This window comes from Anabrus simplex, chromosome 1 (assembly GCF_040414725.1).
Source record: "Anabrus simplex isolate iqAnaSimp1 chromosome 1, ASM4041472v1, whole genome shotgun sequence".
In the NCBI taxonomy this organism is placed as follows: domain Eukaryota; kingdom Metazoa; phylum Arthropoda; class Insecta; order Orthoptera; family Tettigoniidae; genus Anabrus; species Anabrus simplex.
In genome coordinates, this window is record NC_090265.1 from 382,808,592 (window position 1) to 382,827,973 (window position 19,382).

Below are 19,382 nucleotides of genomic sequence, written 5' to 3' on the forward strand. Positions count from 1 at the left end.
CCGATCTGCGCCGCAGTCTAAAACTCCCGAGTGCCATCTTTCTCATCCTACGAGATGACGATCAGTCAGTAGACCTCGTCATCCGTTTTATGAGGGATTTTTTATCGTATATAAACGTAGTGTTTCGTATTATTCTTTATATTATTGTTTACTACGTTTTATTCTGTTGACTCGTTTTAGTTTGTGTATTTTAATGTGTTTTTTAAATATTAATTTTCATTATATTGTAAACGTTCAAGTATAAGTATAATTAGGGGTTCGAAGAAATGTTGTAGATGTGCCTCGGCCTTACTCAACGGTGATCCGTGAGATTCCTCTCGCGGGCGTACAGGTTCAATTAGGCACCGGTTACAATTCATGGTAATCATTAGCACGTCATCACCATCATTATGAGAATCTGTATCTTATAATTATCTGAGGCTATTTTAACTCTTAATCTGCAAATGACAATACTGTGAATCGATTTTAATTGGAAGGATGTTAGGCTTTCATCAAATCAATTCATTGATAAAATATAATTAACAACAATAATAAATAAAATCTTGTAACATGGATGAATAAGTCAAATGTTGAACATAGTAATCAACGCAGTTAAAAATAAATACTAATGTACTTTTGTTGGTTGTCATTTCTCGCTCGCAAGACGCTACCATTTTATATAATCAAACAAATGTGTTGGCAAACCAATCTAACATTAAGTTAAACAAGCAAACGAATCGTAATTGCCAACATGAAGATTGCTGAAGGCTTATATGTACAATTGATAGTATAGTATTGTTTAAATTATTTATTTTGTCCGCCGCAAAAAATAAAGAAAATATGTATTCGTTTATAGCTATTCATTTGTAGGTCAAAACCTTGTCCTTTAATATTCTATTAATGTAATATTATAATCGTCGCGTAGGTCAACGAATTCTAACTAACAACTTCAATGTTCACTACATAAATGCGTGCAACGTCGTGGAACCTAAAATAAAACAATCCTGGGCATTCAAAATAAGATCCACAGCTAATCTCAGATAAATAATCGCCAGAACTGTAAAATAAAGAACATAATCATGGTGTTCTCAAATCGCTGCATCTAAAATAAATTAGACATTCAAAACTACATGATACCATCATAAACAATCATGAATTGATATTATTAAGACACCACAGCATCTAGATCAGTCCATAGGTTTTCCTCCAATGATCTGAAATTCTACTAATATCTGCAAGACACGATCACTACAACAACTGCTATTCTACAGGAGATGCGAAGTTGTAGTACATTACATAATATGATCCTAACCTCATTTTCAATCATTATATAACTCGTACGTCTCATTGGTAAAACATTGTGTCGAAGATCTTCCTATCATATTTATCCATTCATTCATATAACATTCATTCCATAACCACACCTCGAATTAATATTATTGATGAGTATTCACATGTCTAATAAGAAAATATTCTTCGGAAGCAATTCCTTTGAAATTTAATTATCAAATTCTAAACGCTTGTCTATTCCTCCCTATCGTTTTAATATTCGCATGATGAGCATTTATTCCATTACTTTTACCATCAACATTATTGGCATTCTTCGAAGACGACATTACATTACTAGTAATGCTTATTTCCCAACATAATATTATAACATAACCATCGCGCATAACACCATTTCAATTACTTCGACGACCCTAGCATTCAACCAAATATCATACCATTTCATCTACGCATCATGCTTATTCAAAATCCTTCCATTAAATACACAAGCTCAAAATTGCCGAAGAAGACTATTTCAGTTCCAAATACATGTGAACTTCACCATCTACATCAACGCGGTTTGATAAAGTATTTCTCTCATGAATGATTCGCGTTATATGAAACATTGCTTTACAAGGAAACTTCTAATCTCGACACATATAACAAATATTTATAATTATTCCAATAAGAACTATCCACCTAGTAATTGGCACATTAAATTAGTTAGGAAGACCGTACTTTAGAAACGATCAATTAATTCCTAGTAAAATTCCCGTATCATAATCCATGGTTGTGGGCTCGAAACCAGACGAAATAGCACATTATAAATTATGATTCCAATTACGCCATTATTTAAGAGGATTATCGCACTCCACGAATATCATAAGATGCTTAGAGATGACATTATAGCGTAGCTGAAGTTGTATTTACATATAACACGTCACACTTATAAACGTGAAAGAAAATCTACATCTACATAATGTAAAATTCTAACAGAATAGGAAAATGGACACGTTTTTGGTACTCATCGTATCTGATGAATTCTTGAAGACACAGCTGCATCATTCTGATTGTTGGAATATTATAATTTTATTTGTTTCAACACATCTTCCGGACCCGCCGGGATTCCGACCCGGTTCAGGCCTGCATGACCATACTGGCGGATATCTCAGTATAACAGTTTTCCGTCCAACTTGACATCATGAAACCTGCAACTTATGTAATGCGATTAGTACAGTATTATACACCAGAACAGTTATATTAATGTTTTGATACTACACTCGCCTTGTTGTTTTTCTATTAAAAGCTATGCTTTATATCTTTACAATTTATTTTTCTCATTAGCATATAATAACTATACAGATTCAATCAGTCTGCAACCTGCTTTCATCTCATTCAAGTATGTGTGTCAGTGACGATGCCCATTCTCCTTCTCTTATTGTTTTTTATAAAAACAAAACCCTATTCTATAATAACAATAATATAATTGCGTGCGTTTTTATACTTAAGAATAAATCAGTGCCATATAACCTCCTCCCCATCATTCCAACACTGTTTAATATAGCCACAGCTAATATAACCAATATCCTTCAAAATACAATGGAGACGACCCTCTTGATGTACGCCGAGGATATAGTCATAGCGGGCCGCACCAAAGAGGAATTACAGACGACATTTAAAGCCCTGGCAAAATGGGCACTGGAGAATGGTTTCGTGATAAACATGAAGAAATCAGCACAGATGACATTCGGGAAAGTGGGAACAGCATCACCAAAGGACACGCTATTATTGAACAACGAAGAGATGGAAGTGGTTAATAAATTTAAATACCTAGGCATCTGAGCCTCCGTGGCTCAGACGGCAGCGCGTCGGCCTCTCACCGCTGGATACCGATGTTCAAATCCCGGTGACTCCATGTGAGATTTGTGTTGGACAAAGCGGAGGCGGGACAGGTTTTTCTCCAGGTACTCCGGTTTTCCCTGTCATCTATCATTCCAGCAACACTCTCCATTATCATTTCATAGCATTTATCACTCATTAATAAATCACCTTGGGAGTGGCGACCCAATTGTAATAACAACCTATATATGTTTCATTCATTCCATCCCTGACCCGATCAATGACTGGAGAATAGGTTGTAGGTTTTCATTTTCACCTAAGCATCTCCCTGCACACAACGGGTCGATCATTCAGCTACCATGTAGAAGAAAGGACAACAACGGCTATTAAAAGCATATGTGGACTCAAGAACCTTCACCGCTTATTGCTGAATACAGCTATGACTGTTTTCGACGCCACAATATCACCAATAACAACATATGGCATAGAACTAATATGAGAAAATCTAACGTTCAAGAACCTCGAGAGAATTGAAAAGGTGAAAGCACAGAACACCAATATATAACAGAAGTGCACAGTCCATGTTAGAGCTTGGAAACAAAGATGACCGCAGCGCTCCTAGTGGTCTGGATCCTAAGTGATAGCACGGCCGAATGGATCCCTTGCTGCGCTAGCGAAAGCGACGCATCAAGTTGGCCGTGGTTATAGGTATGAGAATCTTAGCTTGCAAAGTACCTCCTGGTATGAGAACTTTCGTTTTTTATATAGGATATCCCGCCTCCCCCACAGCTCACTAAATTCGGAAACCTACTAGCTGAAAAATAAACTTTGTCATTGGGAACAGGACCACAACGTCGCATACAATGACATTGTGTGTTCAGTTTGGAATGAGGAGCTTTGAGTGGTTTGTATTCTGTGGAAGAAACACTAACATAACCTTATCAACCAATAAAAACAAAATCATGATGACATTTGAAGTTTATTGAATTGCAACTTAATTAATACATTGAAAACACTACAAACATTATAAATGACAACAGGAAAAGCAGATGAAACTGATCATTCCTTCAGAGAAAGGATAGGTACATGAAAGAAGACAATCAATCAATCATCAGCGATCTGCGTTTAAGAGTTGTCGCCGAGGTGGTAGTTTCATTACAATGTTCACAAACAATGTTTACCACCATACAAGTCTTCTAATTGCCTAGGCCTTTATCAGTTAATGAAGACTACAGTACCATGGTTTCAGCAAAAGTACAAGCATCAATAAAATACATATATCTTCATTATAGACGGTTATGCCCTTCACCGTTCAGCCTACAATCCCCTGTGAATTAACTATGTCCCTTCAAAGCCCTCTTTTTGCAACTAGCTCTGTGGGTTCCTTTAGTTCTACACCTCTGACTTTTAATAATGTTATTTGTTTTACGTCCCACTAACTACTCTTTTACGGTTTTCGGAGACGCCGAGGTGCCGGAATTTAGTCCCTCAGGAGTCTTTTACGTGCCAGTAAATCTACCGACACGAGGCTGACGTATTTGAGCACCTTCAAATACCACCGGACTGAGCCAGGATCGAACCTGCCAAGTTGGGGCCAGAAGGCCAGCGCCTTAACCGTCTGAGCCACTCAGCCCGGCTCCTCTGACTTTTAAGTGTTGGTGGTGGTGATTATTGATTTGAGAAGAAGTACACGTAATCAACCATCCTCTATATAACACTAATCAGAGAGAAAAAACTGAAGGGATCCGACACTTCGAAAAGTGAAGATATCGGCCAAAGGAAGACAAAGGCCATGAAAATGAAAGACTCCCTAGGGATCGCAACCTAGTATCGTCAGGGTCGAAAAGAACAAAAGCTGACCAAGGGAGGTCTGATAAAATAGATGAAAGCGAGGTGCCTGACAAGTAATTGGACGCAATGCCAGTACTCAGCTAAGGGCCCCGTGGTCACCAACCCACGCTCCCAAGTTTGGAGCCACTAGGGTCGCTTTTAGTCGCCTCTTATGACAGGCAGGAGATACTGTGGGTGTTATTCTATCCCTCCCCCCAAAGGTGAACCTGACCTTAAAATCCCTGAGAACTCTGTCTAATCATTGTCCTGGTCTCACCCTACCTCCCATACCCGTCATAACCAAGTCCATTATTCTCCTAGGAATCATCTTCATCCATTAGTTCCTCCTGTGAGTGGGGTGAGTAAAGTGTTGCAGGACTGGTAGTCAAAACTAACACTTGTACTAGGAAAATCACAGATACGTTAATAAAATGTCAAGAAGATTGAATATAAACAGCAGTTTAAACCAACAATATAGAAGGTTTAACTTTGAACCAAGTTTAAACTTGAAGTTTAAACCAATATGGGGAAAATGAATGTTAGTTTAAACTCAGGCTTAAACCAGATTAAAATAAACCTAGTTTAAACTCATTTGGGGAAAACGGCCCTTAAACATGTTTTCCCAACCAGTGTTTCTTGTTTGTTACATAATTCTTCTCCTAATACGATCAATGTCATAAACAAGTTTCTTAATGATGCAAATATTATATTATAATACTTTGTGTAGTTCTGCTGATGAATTGTTCTAATATACCCCTGCTTCCATTGGTGTTACTGCCAATATACGTTGAGTGAACTGCGATTTCATATTTTAGCCTATAGCGGTGTAAATTGCTAGGTTAACAAGTGTTTCATAGATTGGTGTGCTACTGTTTTACAAGTGTTATTCCTCAAATAAGGGATGTTGGACTGGGCTAAATTTTAAGAGCCCATAAACATCACCAAGAAGAAGAAGAAGAAGAAGTAACTGAACGTTGCTCATAAGAAATCAGTTTACTCTCCCGTCGAATATAGTCCTTTTCACTCAACAGTAGTTGATTGTGAAACTTCTGGACGTGAATTTGTTAGATATCACGGGGTTCTGAGCTTATGAATTCTCATATATTTAATTTTTATTAAAGCTTACCACTCAATTGAGCGAGTTACTTCGAATTATCTATGTATCTGGACGTAAATTGACTAGAGGTATACTTTCACATGATTTCAAACATCTTCACTACTATCATAAACTTCAATAATTCCTTCATCTCCGACTCGGAATCCATTGAAATGTTATAATATGTTATAGCATTTTAAGGCAATGTCTTATTCTACCATAATCTGGCAATCGTCCACCATTTTACCGTAAATAAGGCATTGCGATTTAGGCCCACTAATTATGTTAAACTCACAATCATTGTTGATCATTTGTTCTAATTTCTAGTTAGTGGATACATTTTAAAATGTTAATAATCATATCATGTCGTCCATCTCGTACCATTAGGCGCCGATGATTTAAGGTGTTAGTCCCCTTAAACAACAAGCATTGCCATCATCAACTTGGATAGGCACCAGTGCGGTCCTATTACCAAAACCGTTTTGGACACAAACTTAGCTTCACTGACGTTTTCCTTAAAAACTCTTCCATAGTTTGCACCATTAGACTTGTCAGCCTGTATTAGCCGTCGGTAAACTTAAAAAAAAAAAAAAAAAAAAAAATAGTAGTCATGATGTATCTTAAGGACCAAAGATGGTTAAATGGATGATAAGGCAAATTTAGACGTCTTTAAAGGAAAGAAAAAAAGTAAGAAAGTTATTACTGAGAATTTGAGACAGAGGAATATAAAATAATGATGTGTGATGCAGTTATTCGAAATTAGACACTGTTAAAGAAGTATTTAAAACATAATGGATCGTTTTCTTGATCATGCATGATGAGTTCTAATCGCATTATCGACAGCCCCAGAGGTGTCCGGCTCCATGGCTAAATGGTTAGCGTGCTGGCCTTTGGTCACAGGGGTCCCGGGTTCGATTCCCGGCATAATCCTAATTGGTTAATTTATCTGGCACGGGACTGGGTGTATGTGCTGTCTTCATCATATTTCATCCTCATCACGACGCGCAGGTCGCCTACGGGAGTCAAATCGAAAGACCCGCACCTGGCGAGCCGAACACTCCTGGCACTACAAGCCATACGCCATTTCATTTCATTTTATTTCAGCCCCAGAGGTGGTTAATCGCGGTCAGGGCTGGATTAAGGGGTGGGGGCTAAAGGGGCTGCAGCCCCGGGCCCCGCGTGTTGGCCGAACCTAAAATTGTATAAAAAGACCTGCTGCTCCACCTCCGTGCATGTATATGAATATTTACGCAAATATCGAACACGCACTCTTCCTTCTTATCAGCTGCCCGCGTTAGTATTTCATCACTGCTAGAATCAGTTACCGTCCGGAGATGCGAATCCTCGCTCCTTACGCACTGTAATTATTGTAAAGGTTATTGTTGACGAAAATTTAAATCTGGCAGCTTGCGAGTACGGGCAGATGGGGAAGGGGGGATGAGGTCTAGGAAGTGAGCGGGAGGGGAAAGGGGAAGCACGGTGGAATGCGCATGCTATACTATATCTTTGCATCAGGAAGAGAACTTCCAGTTCACCTCTAATTATTGAACCATTCGTAAGTTACAACTGTAATATTCTTGTAAAATGGATAGAAAATATCCTAGTGGTGCCAAAAAACGTACATTAAAAGAAGAACATTTGAAAGGAATTGAAAAGTTGCCGAAAATATCAACGTTTTGTGACAGGAAGTCTACAAGTGCATCGACGACTGAAGAGACTGCTACCGGTGAATTGGAATCTTCTACAGGTAAGCGAATAGTGTAATATGATATCTAAGTCTGCTGTTTTAAGAGAGATTAGGTCTTTACGGAATTAAAAAGCATGAGCGTTAGGAAGATGGTTGTAAGAACAATGAAAGGGAATCCTAATGTTTATTTTAAACTTAAGTCACATTATATGGAATACTCGGAGTCGTAAATAATTAATTGCCGATCTCGTTGGTGTAATGGTAGCAAGAATGACTGCCACCCCCGAAGACCCAGGTACCTTCCCCGGCGCTGCCTGGGAGGGGGATTGGCTACGAAGAAGGGGCCCCACATTTTTAAATAGCCCAGGGCCCCCAAACACCTTAATCCGGCACTGTTCGTGGCCATCCCCTTTAAATCTGCAAAAGCTGCAACTTTACCTTATTTAAGGCCCATCCCATGTCTGTCAGGCGACTAAAAGGAGGTCCAGGAGCTTTCAACGTGGGTGTGAGGGTTGAACCACTGTTCCCCCAACTTAGTCTAGCAGTTTCCATTTGCTTGTACCAGGCTCCTCACTTTCATCTTTCCTATCTGACCTAATTTGGTTAACGTTTGTTCTCTTCAGACTTCGACGTTATTAGGTTTGCGAGGCCTAGGGAAACTTTCATTTTAAACCCCTCGTGTTCCTTTCCTTTCTCTTGCCGGTACCTTTATTCTTCGAAGGGTCGGACATCCCCCCCTCTCTCTCTCTCTCTCTCTCTCTCTCTCGATTAGTGTTAATAGAGGATGTTTCTTGAAACAATAATCACCTCCACCAGCTACCTTCCCTGTCCTAGCCATTCCCTATTTCACTGATACTGAAAACCTACAGCAATGTTAAAACAGCTAGCAAAATAATACTAAAGGGAAGTTCTCCATTCTGGAAACTGGGTCAAATTTCTTTATATCTTTAATGAATATCGCTCCTAGTGTTATTACACAGTCTAGCTCAGTTATGTAGTAGTAGTAGTAGTAACTTTTTTTTCTGCTGCTTCACGTAAGGACCTTGGGATATCATATTCACCAGCCTGTCTAATAACGTTGATCAATGTGGTTTCTTTACCGGTGCATTATATTTGTATTTTTTATGGTTTGAATTAAGTTAGCGGCTGACTCCTAGAGTTAGGAATAATCCTGGCGTTCGTCTGGAATTGAAAACCACTGCTAGGATGCCCGACAATGAGATCTTAATCCACTACTCCGCTCAGGCATATTCTAGGTCAGCAGACCAGTTTTAAATTCGTGGCAGAGGCGGGAATCGAGCACAGGACTCTCGGACCCTTAGACCTCAGCGGCAGAAAGTCCAATTATACCATTCACGCTCATTATCGAACTTCAGCAATCAATTTTCAACGGTTGTCTTCGTATCTACATATGACTTCCTGGCTAAAATTTTACTTTATTGGTGCAGATTCCGTAGTCGAATGCATGGCTCTAAATTAGTTCGCCCGTGTCTCGGAATCACGTGGTTATAGTGGAGGTCAAGTCTCTCTCTGAGGTATATATTCTTAAATCCTGCAGCTGTGACGAGAAAGTGTCCTCTCTCTCTCTCTCTCTCTCTCTCTCTCTCTCTGTGTGTGTGTGTGTGTGTGTGTGTGTGTGTGTGTGTGTGTGTGTGTGTGTGTGTGTGTGTGTGTGTGTGTGCGTGAGAGAGAGAGAGAGAGAGAGAGAGAGAGAGAGAGAGAGAGAGAGAGAGCGCTTAAACCTAGATGTCACTGTGGCCTTCTGCTCTTAGTTTTCACTCCGAAGACCAAACGATAGGTGTTAACATTCCCCTCCGTCATGTACCTCCCTACTTCTTCTTTCCCCTCTCCTCTCTTCAGTGATATACTTTTTTAGATGCAACTGTACGTATACCTTCTTCAGTTCAGGTCTAACCTGAGGACCTACCATAGTACTTGATCAGCCGCTCTGAGTGCGTCCTTCATCAGACTACAGTCATTTTTGTAAAGGTATGATATACTCGTATATTTGTAGTTCGGTTATTTGTGGTAAGACTTCTGGTAAAGAATAAGTAGCAACAGCAACTTCTTGTGAAGAGCCTGACTTCATAGTCGCTGTTTGACTCCCAGTAACCGGTGGATTGTCTTGTTTTTGTACTTAGGTTTCATGTTAAAATAGTGACATTAAAAATTAATATTCAAAGGCGATGAACCTTGCTGTTTTGGCTCATAAACTACTACTAGCACCAAAGTTGAAGAATAGGTTCTTACTCAGATCTTCTGATATTACTAATGTACATCACTAGATAGTTGAGTCTCGTTTCGCCGACCTTACGCTGTCGTGTGGGTATTGCCATACTCGATTTGTCTTTTTTCTTTTTAAATGGTAAGTCGACCTAATCTTCACTAGGCGAGGAGCCTACCGCCCCGTAACATTATGTCATAGTAAATGCATTTTTTTTGTGCTTTACGTCGCACCGACACAAGTAGGTCTTATGGCGACGATGGGTTAAGAAAGGGCTAGGAGTGGGAAGGAAGCGGCCGTTGCCTTAATTAAGGTACAGCCCTAGCATTTGCCTGATGTGAAAATGGGAAACCTCGGAAAACCATCTTCAGGGCTGCCGACAGTGGGGTTCGAACCTACTATCTCCCGAATACTGGATACTGGCCGCACTTAAGCGACTGCAGCTATCGAGCTCGGTAGTAAATGCAGTGAGATGATGACTATTGTATCTCTGTTTTACCGAGTATTGAGCGAGGAATAGTTATAGCGAAGTAAATATTGTTTGCTCTGTATAACTAGCCACCGGCCTCAGATTCGCATGGGATGGTTTCAAATTTATAGTGATAAGACTTCAAGATATTTTTGTAGGCAACGATACTTGTTTTCTCCTTATGTATGTATCTAGCTCAGTGTGGCGTTTTTCCTAAGGCCTTTCGGCTACCTGTTAGCTCGCTCCTTTCTCCCCATGCGATATTTAAACCAGTCTTGTGCTTCCAACTAAAACGACAACTCTTAGATCATCCATGCAAACTGTACTGTACAGGATATTTTTATTTCAATATTGAGGTAAACAAATAATTTATTTAATTAATCTCAATAAATGGTTTCTAATTTACTGCAGAGAATAACATAAAACGCTTATTGACGGCTACCTTCTACAGTTAAGTGTATATCGTCAGGGACTTCTTTGTAGAGCTTGTTGTGGTCAACAGTTCTTCCACACATACTTGAGGTCTCGGTACTTTAAGCAGCGTAAATAAGAACGTGCTCGGATTAAGGGAATTTTATTTTATAATATGTATAAATAATTTTTATTTTATATCAGACGACCGTGCACCCGTAGGTTTGGGGTCTAAAAAAATTATTTACACAACCACTTTCTCACGTTTATTTAAGGTGGGCAGAGCACCTGGGCTCAGTTGAGGACTTGGTTGAGAGTGTAAAGCCAGAAGCTCTTACCTGTCGCCACGCGCTAGTCCTATTAAAAATCCCTTCCGAAATCGCCGAGAATCGAACCCTGGACACACGCTTTGGGTGTCGTATGGTCGGACCATCGTGCCAGCGCATGGTGAGAATCCCGCTGTTTTCCCCTCGCAAATAACAGTCCATCACCAGTATTGTACACTCAGTACAGTAATAATGTTATCGATTTTTCGTGCCATTAACTACTTTTACGGTTTTTTCGGAGACGCTGAAGCGCCGGAAATGTTATCGTAAATGAGTTCTTTTACGTGCCGGTAAATCTACCGACGCGAGGTTGGTTTATTTGAGACGGAGTCGAACCCACCTACTTGGGCTCAGACAGCCAATCCTCTGCCATGTAAGCCACTCAAACTGGCACTGTCAGTACAGTTGGGCAGTCGGAAAGCATTGGAACTCCTATTGTGTAATATTGCAGAGCTTTTTCTGTGCGTAGACAAAATTATACATATGGTAATGTTTGCTTTTCCGACAGTTCAGAGAGAAGAATAATAGTCTGCGTGATAGAAGGGCAGGTAGTTTGGGTAAACGTGGACCACAGAAGGTCGTATCGATGAATGAATGAATTAATGAATACTAATATTGATTTTACGTTTCACGAGCTACTTTTACGGTTTTTAGAGACATCGACGTGTCAGAATGTTGTCCTGCGGGAGTTATTTTTGGTACCGGTAAATCGACCGACATGAGGCTGACGTATTTCTGTGCCTTCATATACCACTGGACTGAACAGAGTTCAAACGTACCGGTTTGGGCTCAGAAAGCCAGCGCTCCTACCGTCTGAGTTTCTCATGTCGTCCTCGCCTGTGATCATTCCTATTCTCACATGCTATAGAATGAAGCACGTTTGAAGGTAGCAGTTGCCATCATTATTGCATTGTACAAGGCGTGCTGGTCTTTCTAGAGTTAATAATTGTATTGCTTTTGCGTCCCACGAAGTATGTTTTTTTTTGTTTTTTGGCAGACGCTCAGATGCTGAAGTTTTGCACACACACACACACACACACACACACACACACACACACAACCACAACCTCTCTCTCTCTCCTGAGAGTTCCCAGTAAACCAGGTGTAAGCATCTTCAAGTACCACGGAAGTGAGCCGTCATTGAACCTACCCATTTGAGCTCAGAAGGCCAGCGCTTAAATCTTGCGCCACTAGGACCGGCCTTCGTAGTTTCGTACAGTGGGTATTTTGCTCGTTATTTCTTGTTCCTACTGATGTATTGCTAGATATGCAGATTTGAGAGCCAGAATTTTTTTTAGCTTTTGTAATAACCCGGAGTTCGATATCTCTATTATGTTATTTTTGTTTGTTAATACACTCTTTTAGCTTGTAGTGCATTTCCAATTTACTGATTCAGAAGAACTTTTCTGTATGATTCTAGATATTTTTTCCTGAAATCGAAATCTTATTTGCTCTGGTATCGTATTCTGTTGTAGTAGTAGTAGTAGTTTGTCAGACCTTTGCATTATTATGGTGTTCTTTAAAGTGTCAATAGATCTTTTGCACTTAAGCAATCATTATGCCCAAACGACTACCTACTCAAAATTTTATCCCACAACCTTGATTACCGTAGGACCTTATCGCGTATGTTACTGGCTACATGAAAAATTGTTCAAGTGTTCATATAGTAGGGTAAGGGGTCCTAAAATGTGACAGCCAAGGGTACAGCCTGGTTTCTTACAAGAAAATAAGGTTTGTCCAAAATATTTGATATATTAAAAATAAGAGGTGAGAGAAAAGGAATTTTCTCCTGTAATGCCATACACTCATAATCAATTGAATTAAAGAAACCTGGCTAGTAGCGTGTAGCACTCCCTTCCGCCTTTGTGACGGTGGCGATGCGGCGTGGCATGGACTCCACAGGACACCAGACGGCGATGAAGCATGCCATGGACTCCACAAGATATCGGGGGCGTTAAGGAGCCATACAGATCCATAATTGCTGCACACTATCCCATATTCCACGAAATTTGGTCGGATCAGGGCCAAGGGCACGCACGTCCCTGTCGACAGCATCCCAGATGTGCTCAATGGATTGAGATTGGGGTTCCCCGGGGACCGGGCAAGTATCTTTATACCGGTGGAGTGCTCAATGAACTCTACCCGAATGCTGAAAGAAGCGTCCTGGCAGATAGGGCTGGAGGGAGGAGCATTGCACGTGCCATTGCACGGTGTTGCCACATTCCTGAATACCTTTGTCTTCCCCCTCGCTTCCGGCTTCCTTGTTCGTTCGTTCAGACTCCTCTGTTCTGTTGTACACAATTCAGAAGTGAGAGGTTTGGCAATTCCAAGCAACACAGCCGGTCACTAGGCTTATCTCCATGGCAACCGCTGTGGACCCGCCTCCGTTTCCATGGCAACCATACCCCCTCCTCCCTTATTCCCACCCAGGCAGGTAGTAAAGAGATCTACCCCTAAGAAGTGTCAGAATGCTTCTTTAAGTATTACGACCTTAGTCAGCCACACTTTGGGAACGATTGGCAGGAGCATTTTCTTGCTGTAAGTACAGGTCGCCTGGAGAGTTCTGGAGAAAAAGTGGTGAACATGATCTACCAGCAGGTTCCTCTAACGTTCGCCGGTGAGGGGCGTTGTCATCTGTACCAGGGATCCCATTTCATCCCATGTAAACAGTCCCCATACGAGGATACCACCACTACTGGCTTGAACTGTATATGGTTGACGACGCACTCATACCCGGCCATCAATATGTACCAACTGTTACCTTCGACTCATTTGTCCAAGTGACCTTTTTCCATGCTTCGAGCTTCCAATGGCGGTGTTCCTCATCCCATCTCAGTCGTTGTGCCTTGAGACGGGTGTTAAGCAAAGGTACCCTTGTGGGACGCATGCTTCTGTATACCATGGCGAGGAGATTGGTCAGGATCCACTCGTCGTTGTTCTTCCAGCACTGAATTGAGGAGTGATCTTGCGCACTATGACCCGTCTATCCGCTCTTACGATCCGAGCTATTCGACAGCGACCGCTGCCATCCACGTATCGTACACCACGACAGTTGCCCAAATCCGCGTACTCGCAGTTCCAATGCCTGCATGTCTTCGCAGATGGAATTATCCACACGTCTGGTGCCGTCAATCTGACCCCAATGAAATTCGCTTAGGTCTCATGTCTTACCCATCCTGTAGTCGACTGTTACACAGTCTGTAGGAGGTCTGACGTCCTTGCTGTCTCCTAGGCCGAGCACAGCGCCATTTCCACTCTACAACAGAAATCTCTAATTAAATTACACATGAGTGTATATGGCTAAATATAGCCACGGACGAATTTGTTACGAGTCATTTTTTTTTTTTTTTTTTTTTTTTGCATTCCCTAGTTCATCTTAAGACCTTCAGTTGTTATAGTAATTAGGCTGCTACATGGAAATCCCATATATAATTTTTAGGAAAACATGTATACGTTTTGGGATTTTCGGTCCAAAATATGATACATAACTTATATTTTTCTAGACTAAATGCAATTCAGTTTTAAGTAGCTTACCTTAGTAATTAAAACCATGTTTAATAAGATTCTCATTTTGTCTAGAGATGAATATATTTTTTTGTGATTTTATATCATTTAGGGCACGTTACCCTATTTCTAATGAGGAATAAAAACGCCAGTATTCAATTTATAAAATGTTAGAAGCTACTGTTTGGTATTCAGATCTCCAGCCACGATAGAACGAAAGACTAATTATACTGCTTGTATTGTTTTTTAATTATCCGAAGGGTGAATAGGCCTATTTTTCTCTATTCTTTGAAAACGAGCACGTTTGTTTACGGTCTACAGTACTTGAGTTTTATGAGACAATGTCGACCTCCGTGGCTGAAATAGACATCAGCCTTTCAAAGGTGTATGCTGGGATCATTTCAGTTATTACTCGGAAATCTGTGCTGGAAAGAGAAAACCTAGACAGAGTTTTCTCTAGGATATTGGCCTTACTTCATTTTCATTCATATTCATGTTTGATAGGCGTACATGAGCGCCCGTGATGTGTGACAAAGGACTTGTTAGTCGATTTGTTCGTATACTTCAGCGCTAATAAATGTTAAGAAAACTTGAAACCGATTTATACACCATCCGATAGAGCACACTGAAATATGTAAAGCCCGCGAATATTATATATTATCTTGCATGCATATACGAGTTACAGGGCGGTTAAGATGTGCGGCTGGGGGTCGTCAGTGTCCAATCGGAGAGAAATTATTTTGAACTGCTGGCGCGATGAAAGGAGAAGCAGGCGAGAGAGAGAGAGAGAGAGAGAGAGGTGGGGGAGGTGGGGGAGACAGCACTGTGAGTGCAATGAATCATGTGAACATTGTACGCCTGTTAAACTACGTATTCGTTTCTTTTAAATCGTAACGCTGTAATCACAAAACTTAGAAATAATGTATACGTTTTGTATGTATGTATGTATGTATGTATGTACGTTCAGTCTGTCAGTGGTAACGCTGGTGGGATTCTCAACAGCTCTGCCACCAGCTGTAATAGATGGCCTGGGCATCACTGAAGAGGCGTACTAGGGAAATGAGGAGTGGTGTAGTTTCCTGTTGCTTTCCTCACCGAGCCAGAGTTGCTATTACATATCAGTCTGCCATGCCCACTGAAATGCATACACCAACTGACCCTATGAGCAACATTTTCACACCATTCATAGCAGTGACTGGCTGCATAAGGATTGGCATTAGTAACATCGCTCATACCTCAGTCAGTTTCATATTGTCAAAGCCAAGGATAAGACAGAGACAGATCTATGAAAGTAACAAAATTGCTCTAGCCTATACCAGAAGACATAGTGCACTGTTAACACTAGGTCCTGCCAGCAAAGGCATAATACATGTTTTAAAGACACAATTAAATGCTAACCTGCGGTTGTGTTGTACTCGTGTGAGAGATAAAAATATTCGATAGGTTCGAATCCCACTATCGGCAGCCCTGAAAATGGTTTTCCGTGGTTTCCCATTTTCACACCAGGCAAATGCTGGGGCTGTACCTTAATTAAGGCCACGGCCGCTTCCTTCCAACTCCTAGGCCTTTCCTATCCCATCGTCGCCATAAGACCTACCTGTGTCGGTGCGACGTAAAGCCCCTAGCAATATATATATATATATATATATATATATATATATATATATTCAAAACATTTAAACACTGTACTGATTAAACAATTACATACTCACCAATATATGGCAGTTGTGTCTAATCCCTTTCAAGATATTCAATCTCCTGCGAATGATAATGGAAATTAAGAAAAAATGTTCGAAACACAATAGCTTCTTGCACCAGCTACATATGAGTGAAGAAAGCTGATGACAATTATTATTGTCCTCCATAAGGAATTCGCAAATACCAGTTCCTCTTCTAATACAACGGTCTGTGCTATTTTCAAAAGTTTCATTCGTGCTAATTAGGCCCGCTAATTTCCACCCATGTCTATGTGATAAACGGAAGCGCTGTGAACATTCTTGATTGTAGATCAGTGGCATGCATTTGATAATATTGTTACGCTGTTGCAGGTTCATACCGATATTATTACACAACGAATGTCGGGCCATTGTTTTGAACATTCGAAAAAAAAAAGCCTGTCTAACGGTTGTAATTTGGAAATTGTTTTTTTCTGGAATGATTTGCACTCTTAACTTTTCAGGTTCATAGTCAATGTTCTCCTTAGGACCTTGTTAATGGGCGCACCGTCCTGCCGTTTATACAGACCGCCCGGCTAACATAATCTAGATACTGTATGTGCAAGTTACATGATATTAATACATGTTCGAGTCATTTGGGTGTTCTAAATTAAAACGTATTACTGTAAAGCTGTTTATTTAAATGATACATCTTCATTATTGGTAGCATAATTCTGTCTCTTACATCGGAGTTTAAATGTTTTAGTTTGACTATCACGTAGTGTCGTGCGTAAGCGGTGTCTGTATTAGCGTGCAATTATATGCGAGCATTCAGTTCCGCATGACGTCGCAAACCCGTATGGCACTCCTCAGCAACCGAATGATTTCAGGTGTTACACGATTATGAACGAGCAATAGAACACTAGAAGTTCAACATACTCTGTTATGTCTTGTTCGTGATAATAACACTAAAATAGTTCAATTTTGTGGTTAACGTTTACCTGTCTGATATTGTTAATGCGCTGGAAGGAATACATTGAAATGTTATCACATTCATTTTTTACGTAGTGTTCCCCGCTGGTCTACAAATTCCTGCCACCCGGCTGACGAAAAATTCTGAGAACACTGATAGTTATTTAATGAAAGTACTTCATGTATTAAAGTACTGTCTCTGTGAAGCGCCCAGGAATCCAACGGTAAACAGTTCGATGGACCAGTGTGAGGTAAAAATGTCAGTTCCAGAAATATACGGAAGATATCTTTTGTTATTTTTCCATATTTTGGCCACTGCACAATATTAAATTAGGGGCCTTAAACATACCCTACTGGAGCCCGCCTGGTGGCCATGATCGTTAAGGCGCTGAAGTCTAAAACGGTCTAACACCGAGGTTAGCCGGTTCGAGTCCCGTTGGTCGAAAAAATTTTCACCATCAGAATGTTGGCCGGCAGGGTAGGGGAGGTGGTGGTATACAATTTCTAATCACTAGATTGCGTGCCAAAAGCCTGGATTAAATTCCAAACCTCTCCGCAGTGCTCATATGGAGTGAGGGCATATGACGCTGTTGATGGTGATTCGTCCGTCGGATGGGGACGTTAAGCCTTGAGCAGACCCCTTGGTGCTATTCGACAGGAGTAGGCTATGTGCCGGCACCGGGTTTCACCCTCTCCCTACTATCATATATCACGTCATTCATTTCATCTCTCATTAACTCCTCTGATGAGGTTGACGTCAGGAAGGGCATCCGGTCATAAAGAACCGCCACGACAAATTCATCTCACCTCATACCCGACCCCGTAGGGAAACGGGACAAGGTTTGGACAAACAAACAAACATACCCTACTGGACAGCTTGACTTGGTGGCTTTGATTTCTGCAGTACGATAAACAGACAGGGAAGGAGACATCCCATGCATGATACAATTGGCATAACATAATTGTGAATGAATGTGTCGGTACGCTCTGTGATTGTGTAACACCACACACTATCTTCTTACCAATGCGATTCTTTGTTGATGCTAGACAGATCTGCATTATACACATTGTCAGCACCATACTGCTCTATAAGCAACATCATCTCTTCTCTCCAGGAATGCAGTATGTTATAAGTACATGCTTCTTATTCTTCTTATTCTTCTTATTCTTCTTCTTCTTCTTCTTCTTCTTATTATTATTATTATTATTATTATTATTATTATTATTATTATTGTTATTATTATTGCACCCACTCGCGTCCAAGCAGAACACAACTCCCGACAGCCAGATGTAATCCCAGGGTATGCCACTAAATAAGAAAAATATTTAATTTTTCTGTAGGTTACGCTTTACGTGGCATCCGAGAGAAAATGGTTCGACAATACGCGATAATCTCCGAATGAACGTCTCCATCCTATCGCATAAGCCTAAAATTCCACACTGACCACAATATCGTATACGCCATCCGCAAGAAATTCACCTTACAAACTAAGTCTATGAACTAACTACTACAAATTATTACTCACAGAATAAAAAAATAATAATGAAGAATCAAATTTATTATACTAAGAAGATTCCAAAGAAATGAGAATTATATTCATTATGATCGTCCCTAATCGTTATTTGGGATAAATAATTCATGTAATCCTATAATTAAGTCACCTCTGGCTTATTACCAAAAATAACATAACATGCATTCAGTACTTCTGAAATGAAATCATATGGAAATAAATTGTCCATAATTATTCTTGAAAAATTAAATTAATCACTCGTATACGTTATTATGCCGCAATTATAACCACATTAGGAAAATTTAAAGTTCCATCTCATAACTACATTTTCTTTATATAATGAAATCTGAATCCGATGATATAGAATACCATTTTAGAAAATTAACTGAGACGACTGACGTGCTAAGGTTTTACGACCCTATTGCCTCTTAAATTCGGCTCCTAATCTACTATTTTCTTATCTAGGAACTTTTCATAAAATATAAAATAATACTCAATAAATAAAATAATCTATCTTGTTATTCTAATCAACAAAATTCTTAATTTATAATATTTTTGCTCAATATGCAATCATTCGTCAAGTTTTACTCAAATTCTTATTGTGCAAGTCATT

The 19,382-nt window shown here is 40.1% G+C and overlaps 1 protein-coding gene across 9 annotated transcripts in view; it reads left to right on the forward strand.

Moving 5' to 3' along the window:
* The window catches only part of LOC136856813 (putative fatty acyl-CoA reductase CG5065), a 619,576-nt gene that overhangs the window by 453,269 nt on the left and 146,925 nt on the right, over positions 1–19,382 (forward strand). The window contains exon 1 of one of the 9 annotated variants that reach the window (XM_067134940.2): positions 9,603–9,686. The exons of the other annotated variants lie outside the window; for them this stretch is intronic. The gene's annotated coding sequence lies outside the window, so the exon portion shown is untranslated. Of the gene's footprint in view, positions 1–9,602; positions 9,687–19,382 lie in introns of those variants that run through there. 9 annotated transcript variants of the gene reach the window in all.